This window comes from Rutidosis leptorrhynchoides, chromosome 9 (assembly GCF_046630445.1).
Source record: "Rutidosis leptorrhynchoides isolate AG116_Rl617_1_P2 chromosome 9, CSIRO_AGI_Rlap_v1, whole genome shotgun sequence".
NCBI classification, from domain to species: Eukaryota; Viridiplantae; Streptophyta; class Magnoliopsida; order Asterales; family Asteraceae; genus Rutidosis; species Rutidosis leptorrhynchoides.
Genome location: NC_092341.1, coordinates 287,336,065 through 287,345,508, shown reverse-complemented (window position 1 = coordinate 287,345,508; position 9,444 = coordinate 287,336,065).

Here is a 9,444-nt window from a genome sequence, read left to right as displayed (position 1 = left end):
TGGCGAATACTAGTAATACGTGAAGAGTCTCACTCTCCATTGAGCAAATATACAAAGGTTTTATACGGAAGTGCGAGCAAAAAGATAGGAGTCAAATAAGAACTTAGAATAGGATGAGTTTATACCTTGAGGTAGCCATATTGCACATCTAGTGGCCAAAAGTTGAGACTTGGTGGGAAACGAGTTAGTACACGTAGTTGTATAGTTCCGAGTTGTGTAGTAGCTGGCCGTATATCATAAGCATAAGGACGATAAGTCAAGGAAGAAAGGGGTATCCTTGGATTGTGTGTTACCTTAAGTTCCAGCAATAACGGCAAAGTAACTGAGTTATATAACGTGGCGCATGATGACGAGAAGGTCGATCGGGTCCATGATTAAGTATTCAAATTTTTCGTGCAAAAATAACGAATTTCAGTTTCCTTGATTTCGAGTTGAGAAGGTATGCCTTTCAGGCGTTCAAGTAGAAATATTTTAGTATTTGAGTTTCATTTTGTGCTACACCAATTTAACTAGTGAGGTTGGTGTGAATAATCACGTTCAAAGTTCGAACACGGAGAGGTTTTAAATTTCTCCCTTAATGAGTTAATGAGGTTAAAGAACGAGCATCACGAGAAAAAGTCGAAAATGAATCTTCGGCAATAACCGGCGAGGTCTAAGATTCTACGAGTACAAGTCAGAGTTGTGAGGGTTTCTCGATTATGTGTGGCTTCGATTGCAAGATTTTATTGTAATATCTTGACCATCAACAACATGGTCTAGAAAATTGGACTTCGTTCAACAAAAACTCTCATTGGAAAATTTGGTATAGAGTTGCTCTTTTCTCAAAAGTTCGAGCGTAAGATGGTGATGTTGTTCGTTTTCTTCTTTACCTGAATAGGTTTAGACATCATTTGTAAATACGATGATGGATTGTCTAGATAAGTTTGCATACGCGGTTTAGGAGATCTATGATTACAGACGGAGCCTCAGATTAACTGAACGGTACTAAGAGAGATTTACAACTATCGTAGCGAGTTCGGAAAATGGTTTAGGAGACATCGTCTCCCTCAACCCGCAATTGATGATAACAAGGATGGAGATTGGTTGGGTATACACACGAGATCCTCGTACTTGATCAAGAGGTCATTGATACGGGGAAAAAGAATATCGGTTCTCAACCGGAAATTATTTAGTTCACAATAATCTATACAAGATGATAGGGAAACATTTCTCCTTTACGAATAGGTTTTGAGCTCCTTAGTTCTATAGGTGTCAAGTCAAAATTCAAATTATCCACCCAATAAGTTTAACGTACATCCTCCGATAAAATTTATAGGTACACAATATTATTCCGTTGGTCACTTGAATGGCCTAAGTAGTATCTAGGGGAAAGGTGGAGTGCAAAGAGCACGAGTCAAAGCCTTGGTTATAAAACATCTAACGATAACCGAATCGAATAAGTATGAAATATACGGGTTGTTGTGAAGGAACGTACCTGTGACTAGTCCATCGTCATCTCGGACATCCTAGGTGTCGATGTTGAAAGTTCAATCGCGTGCGTTGGGGTTAATTTCTTCGTTGGACACGCATTCCTAAAATGAACTAGTTGGCCACATTCGAAACAAGCACCTGTCCTGTGCGCGTTGGGCACCTTTCGGGTGACGGTAACGGTACTCTTACAAACATGGGCCACATGGCCACTTCTTTGACACTTGATGCAAAATGGTTTGCCACATTCACCCAAATGATGTTTGTGACACTTGTTACAATATGGTAGGTTTTCGGCATACCCCTTCTTGCCACTGGGGGTGAAAGTCTTCTTAGAGATGTTGCTATTGTTGTGGTTACTTGATGGAGAGGCTCCCCATTTTCTTTTGTTGTTACCCGGTTGGTCCTCGACCGTTGGTGCCGGCGCTTCAATTTCGTCCACCATTTTTATAAAGCGGCGGGCTATCATCACAGCTTCTTGTAGGTCGGCGGGTCTTGATGGCATTATCACATGTGGAATGCTCTTAGGGAGGCCATCCATGTAAAACTCAACTCCTCGGGGCCCGGGAGCCCTGAGGTTTGGACAAATTGAGGTTAGTTCGGCAAACCGTTGATTATAAGCCTCGAGGTCATTTTGGGCTATTTTTAAATTGTTTGGCCCATGTTCAAGCCTTCGAGTATCTTCGCACGGAAAGTATTTGGTGATCATTCTTTCTCTTAATTCAGTCCAAGAGAGTGTAAGGGCTTCATCGATACCCACTGATTGTACATACGTGTTCCACCATGAGAGAGCAATACAGGTAAGGGTGAGGGTGGAAAACTTGACCTTATCTTGGTCCTGACAACCACTTATGTTAAAAACGGCTTCCGTTTGTTAGAACCATCGGGTGAGAGTAACCAGTCCCCCGGTTCCATCGAAAGTGGGAGGATTGTACTTCATGAAGTTTTTGTAGGAGCAACCTTCGCTTGAATTACCGGCTCCATGATTGTTGTTGTTGGAAAAGTGATCGGCCACGGCCACACCCACGGCGGTGGCTATCATTCATTGAAGAGCTTGTTCTAGAGTTTCGGAAGGAGTATTGTGTTGACCTTTGTGAGCCATTATTCCTTCATGACACAAGAATATCGTTGATTAGTATTCTCAACAATACTAACAGTGATATGGAATAAGGATAGGGAGAAAATTTTCCTTGACTCACCTTAAATTCTTTATGTCATAATGTCAGAACGTCCATGTGAATCACCGTAATATAATCCCGGAGATTATATTACCCTGATTCACATGTGCATTTAACATTACTTCATAAAGTCAAGGTGGCGCGTCAACAAAATTTATCAACGTAAGATCAAGATCGAATACGAGTTAGATATGATAGAAGAGTTCGAGTATAAATGCACAAATAGTCAAGTAATTCCTACTTCAGTCTATATGCTGGTTGTAGTCTAGATTCACCTGTGTACCCTATGACTCGGGGTGGACACAAATGAACTCTAAATCTCTACAACCAATGCTCTGATACCACTTGTAGCGACCCGACAAAATCGTCATTGACGGCGTCGACTACTTAGGTCCCATTGCGTGGTCATAGGTCTTTAAATAAATAACGTTTGACCAAGTTATGTCGCATTCCTTTCAAAGTAAAGATTGTTTCAAAGTTTACAAGATTTGTTCATCCAAAAGTTATGTTACAAAGTTATAAGTACAAGTGAAACCTATGCGACACAGTTTTAAAGAAAGTCAAAAGACGCTCCAAGTAATGCATATATACTCGACATCCAATGTAAGTATCAATTAATGAGCGGAAGCATGTTTCACATATCGTTCAAAGACCTGAGAAAAACATAGAAATCTGTCAACGAAAACGTTGGTGAAATCATAGGTTTAAGTAAGTAAGTACAAGTGAACCACAAGATTTGTAACATTGATATAATAGTAATACATTCCAAAAGTTTGTTTCACGAGCACCCAATTATCAATGCTTAACTTTCCTTCCATAGAACCCCATCACAATAGTGTTAGAACATACACTGTTTCTCGAAAATATATTCCATTCGTAAACGGTAGCGAACCATTTGAATGAGGGTTTGTCAAACCCATATGGCCATATAACATAAGTTCTCACTTACACCCGGCAAGTATAACTAATGATAATCGAATTGAGGATTTTTGTTCAAACTCGTATGTAGAATGTTTGTTTTCCTGTACTTGTGTTCACTTAGTAAAAAGAACGTTTATGTTTTCTCATCCCAAATGTAAGTTCAAAAAAAGAGTAAAAGTGGGACTATGATCTCACCTTGAGCGTAAGGGCAAATAAGTACTTCGACAAGTAACGTGTGCAAAGAACAATGCTAGTCTTGACCTAAACAAATAGGTTGTATCAATAACGATAGTCATGATTGGTCAAAGATGTTCAATTAGTCCTATGGCTCAATACGACTCGAATAGTATTGCATGTGAATCACGTTGTCAAGTTTCATACAAGAATCAAGTATAAAGGCATGTTAAAACGATTGCATAAACGTTTGGTTAAGTTTGACTAAAAGTCAAACTTGGTCAAAGTCAAAGTCAACGGGGTCGGGTCGGGTACCCGACAATTTTTCTAAGTTTTATAATCAGGTATGAGCATGTTGGTCAAGTTTCATGTCAATCGGAGGTGCGTAGCATAGCAAACATTTTTCGTGAGACGACCAAGCAAAACAGAATCTGATAGTGTATCTGGACGGCGTCCAGAATTAAGTTTTGGACGGCGTCCAGAATTAAGTTTTGGACGGCGTCCAGAATTAAGTTTTGGACGGTGTCCAGAATTAAGTTTTGGACGGCGTCCCAATTGGTACTCAGACCCTGTTTGCAGAAAACACAAGTGCACGAACCAAACTTCAATCAATCCTAGTTTATGATCCGCAAACAATCAAGACATGTATCTTATATCATTGGAAAGCTCTTTTGACAAGGAACACAACTATATACATTTCCTAAATCAAGTTCATCATTTAAGATAACAAAAACCTCATCGAATGATCGTTAAACGTTCAGAATCAATGTTTCAAGTTCATCAAATGCATTTTAAGTTTCGGGAAACCAATTCGCACATATGATATGCCGTTTTGACTGTAATCAAACACACATTGCAACCAAACACTTATCAACAACATTTCATAGCATTTGATGCATCAAAAGTTCATATTAAGCCTATCAAACCCTAACCAAAATCTCAAAACCAATAATCATGTTAATGTAAGGTTTTCATGTCAATCAACACACCAAAACGAAGCTAATGAAGTAACTAACACTTTGAACATACAAACATTAACATCTAAACACATTTCATCATCCAAAATCAAAGATTTAACAAACACTTTTTCAAGTTCATGCTAGTTATGTCAAATCACAAGATCGAGCATACAAATTACATATACGACATCACAATGAGCCATAGACACTAATTAACACACTTTTAAGTCAAGAACACTAAGATTATGAAATTTAGAGTTTTTAGAAAGTTACCCAATCGAGATGAAATTAGTATCAAAACGTAGAGGATGAAGAGAGGATTCTAAATATGTAATTTGTTTTGTTGTAAGTGTGACAACCCGGAAATTTCCAACCAAATTTAAACTTTAATCTTTATATGTTTCCGACACGATAAGTAATATTTGTTAAGTTAAATTTCAAGAATTTTAAACTATGTTCATACATTCATTCAACCTCGACCAAGTTCCAACGATTCACGAACCATTAAACGAATATGATTATATATGTATATGTGTATATATATTATAACTTGAAACGTAAATAAAATATTAGATTAAATACTTTATATGATTGTATCTGTTTCAAAATGTTTATCAATGGAATTAGAAGATAAGATCAAATGATTGAATTATCAGATATATTGAATTATGATTACAAGTCTCTGTCGAAAGGCCCACGTTGATTTGAGAAATCTTTCCATTTTAACAATATTCGAAAAATGGTAAAGTGATTTATAAATAAGAACAAATTGTCAATCATTGAGAACTAGATAAAGGATAGTGGAAGATTGAATTTCATAAAGACTCGATTGATCTATTTAGTTTCAAACGTACAAAAAACGTTTTTAGTTTAAAAAGAACTTTATTATTAAAACGTATATAACTTTTATAAATATCTAGAACCACTTTTGACAACTCATTACTTAACTAGTATGATAAAGATAACGATATTTATATTTTATTTTATTAAATATATATAACGATTTAAATTAATATTATATATATTTATACTCGTATTATACGTACATAGTTTTATACTTTTACTATACTTAAACTTTACCTTTACTTTATTTTTACTTTACTTTAACTTTAATAATTCACTTTAATAATTCATACTTTAATAATTCACTTTAATAATTCATACTTTAATAATTCACTTTAATAATTCATACTTTAATAATTCACTTTAATAATTCAAACTTTAATAATTCACTTTAATAATTCAAAAATCTATTATAAATAGAATTCAATAGGTTTCATTATTTCATAGAAACTTAAAAATATTTTCCTCTAAACTCTCTCAATCGATATACATATATATATTTACTCCGTATTATTTCAAGATATTATTAGTATACATAAAATATTACTACGGAGTGCTGTCCGAGTGATTTCGAAATTGTTTTTCGAGTGGGATATGATTAAGGAAATTATGGGTTATAGCTATGGAGGTGATTGAGTATGGTTCATGGGTATGCTCGTGAGGTCAATATAGTATTTATCATTTCCGTTGCGTCTACGTACCTTTCCTGCAATATTGAATCTCAATATTGATACGTGAGTCCTCATAATTTAACTTTTATATACTAATAGTGTATCCCTGACTAGTGCTCGAGTATTTAGGATTATGCATGCTTGTACTTTTGATATTGCCCTTAGACAGATTAGGTTGAATCTTGAATTAGTTACACTTGCGGTTGAGATAAGGTATAAGATATGCATGTCCTTGGAAAGCTAGCGAAAAATTAAGAACTTTTCCTTTAGATATCGAATGGTTTCGATGAACGGATTAGAAGTTATAATCAATTGAATTTTCGATATTTTTTTTAAAAATGATTATTATTATCGTCATTTTTATCGTCATTCTAGTTTTATCTTATTATTATCATTATTATTATCTTTATCAATAAAAGGGATTTATCATTAAAAATTGTTATTTTTTTATTATTACTATCATTATTATCGTTAAAGTTATAATTAATATTATTATTATTATCCAATTATTATTATTATTGGTATTATTATTATTATTATCATTATTAATATATATATCATTATTTAAAAATGGTATTATAACCTTGAGATATACACCATCGTTACCAGAAAACCTTTTACATTCCACCACATTATTAGCAGATGTACCAACAACTTCATTACCCTTTGACTTTAGCCTCTCCAAAAAGTCATTATAATTATTTATTGAAACCCCATCATTTACTCATTCGCATCTTGTAATGAGAATTGCCATACGAATCATTGGGAATTAGCAATCAGTATTTTGAAATCTCGCAGCATGTCTACGCCAACAGTTATATGTGTATATATAACGTCTATCTTCTGGATTTAATTTGAATGTGAAGTTTCTGAAAAACACTCCGAACTACGAATTGGTTCTCCGAAAATGGAAAAAAAATACTGATGAAGCAGCAAAAACTATAAACGACTTTAAACGGTAAAAGCTGGATGATAATAATGAAGTGTGCTGGCAAAGCGCAGAAAAAGAGAAGTTTTGGAACTGGAAAACGGATTGAGCAAAGTAGGAAGGAGGCTGTGGACAAATTACAAAGACTGAACCTGACTTTAAAGGATCAAAATGATTCAGTACCTGCTGAAGTCATTAACGAATACCTTGCTTCTGACTCTAAACCCCTGCGGACAATATTCTTCATCATCCTCTGATATTAGAAATTCTAAAATATCATCATATCTTTCATTATAAATATCCTCCATATTTCTGAAGATATTTTCTTAATTTTTCTTATTTGAAATCATTTACCTCTTCGCGCTATCTGTATTACATCATAAAAGAAACTATTTTAGTTTCTAAATTCTGAAACATTCAAGTTTAAAATAGGAATATTTTGAAGTAGTGTTGGGAACTGAAGCATGAATTAGTATAATATAATGACACTTGATCAACGTGATTATATTACAGTAAGTCATGCTGAGTTTCTAAATGGAACGTGATGATTAACAGATCATAACATCATCATATGCTATGTTATACGACTCTTGTATTCTATTTAACCTCTAAAATATCAAGAAAATATTTCTTGATGATTCGGCCTTTTCCAAGGTATTCTAGTAATTTGACAAGTCAAGATCGTGCCATCACAATTTCCTTCCTAGAACATTAACAATGTTCATTCCAAAATTCATATCTGTGAATTCTGGACCATTACAAGCGGTGCTTAATCGCAAGAAGAAGAAACGAAAGGACAAAACTCCGAAATAGAAATTGGGGTATAAATTGCAGCAAATAAAAGAGAGCATTAACTGTGGATGATAATGATTATAGAAGACAGAAGTAGAGACTTTGAAATATAAGGGAACATATAAAGCCCAACGATAAACCAGAAATTATAAACCATATATATCGATGCATATAGCAATATAAAGACACGGGAGAACTAGAAACACTATAAACCCAAGAGTATAGTAGAAGTAAATAGATTCTTCCGGCGGTAGATGAAAAAGAAGAATGACCGATATGAAAGTTAGAAGTATATCGAGAATCAGAACTGGATGGAGCATATTGATGAATACTTTAAAATATGAGTTGAGGGGGAAAGAATAGAAGGTGATGAAACATGACTAGGAACTTAGAAATCAACAGATTTAACTCACACAATGGCGGAATAAGTGAATCAAACCCTCTAGTGAATAGGTTAAGTTTTTTTTTTTTTTTTTTTGATTAATTTAGTCAAACCACAACTAAATCAAGTGTGATTAGATCAACACCTAGAGCTATTATTCACCACCTGGGTGATTTGGACTGAGAGAGAATCGGAGGAGCTCACTAGATCTGAGTGTGTGTAACAAATGAGAGGATTAACCTAAAATGAAGAACATAAGACTTTATATACCCCTGCTGTTGACTCATCCATACGATTCATTCATCACACGTACGAGTTGGCTTCATCAGCCGTACGGGTGATCACTCACTCGTGTCTTCTCATTTAGGTTGTAATTGTGACTTAGCTCAGCATCAACCGTACGTATGAGCCTGTCAGTCGTACTAGTGAGGCTTCACTCGTACGTCTGACTAAGTCTAATATAGTCAAACATTTAAATCTCGTTCCTGCAGTTCTTGTAACCACATACAAACACGGATAGGATAATAACGAGCAATCATGGTGGCCTGTAAACTGTTGTACCTGCAATGGACGTGGGTAGATGTCTAGGGACTTGCATAAAATGCATCAACGGAAGGTGTGAGTTGTAAGGAAACGAAAGAGGTGAATTTATAAGAAAATCTCCGACAGAACAATTAAAATGGACGATCGCATTTAAAGCGGGTCCTAATTCCCTTGATTACCGGAGAGTCAAATCTTATTAAGAAGATTTTCTTCAAATCCCTTGAAATCTGGGAATCAATCATATCTACGTCAAATGATAAGATGAATCTACACTTACTCATTTCACTCTTCTATGTTAGCTTCATTCGTACTCTTCATATAAATGGATTGTTTATCCAAATTATTCGCTGATGATAAAACTCTAATTTTTAGCCCGTATGCATCATGAAAACATATTTATTATCATTCACGACCTTTCCACTCAAATTTCGGGACGAAATTTCTTTAACGGGTAGGTACTGTGACAACCCGGAAATTTCCAACCAAATTTAAACTTTAATCTTTATATGTTTCCGACACGATAAGCAATTTTTGTTAAGTTAAATTTCAAGAATTTTAAACTATGTTCATACATTCATTCAACCTC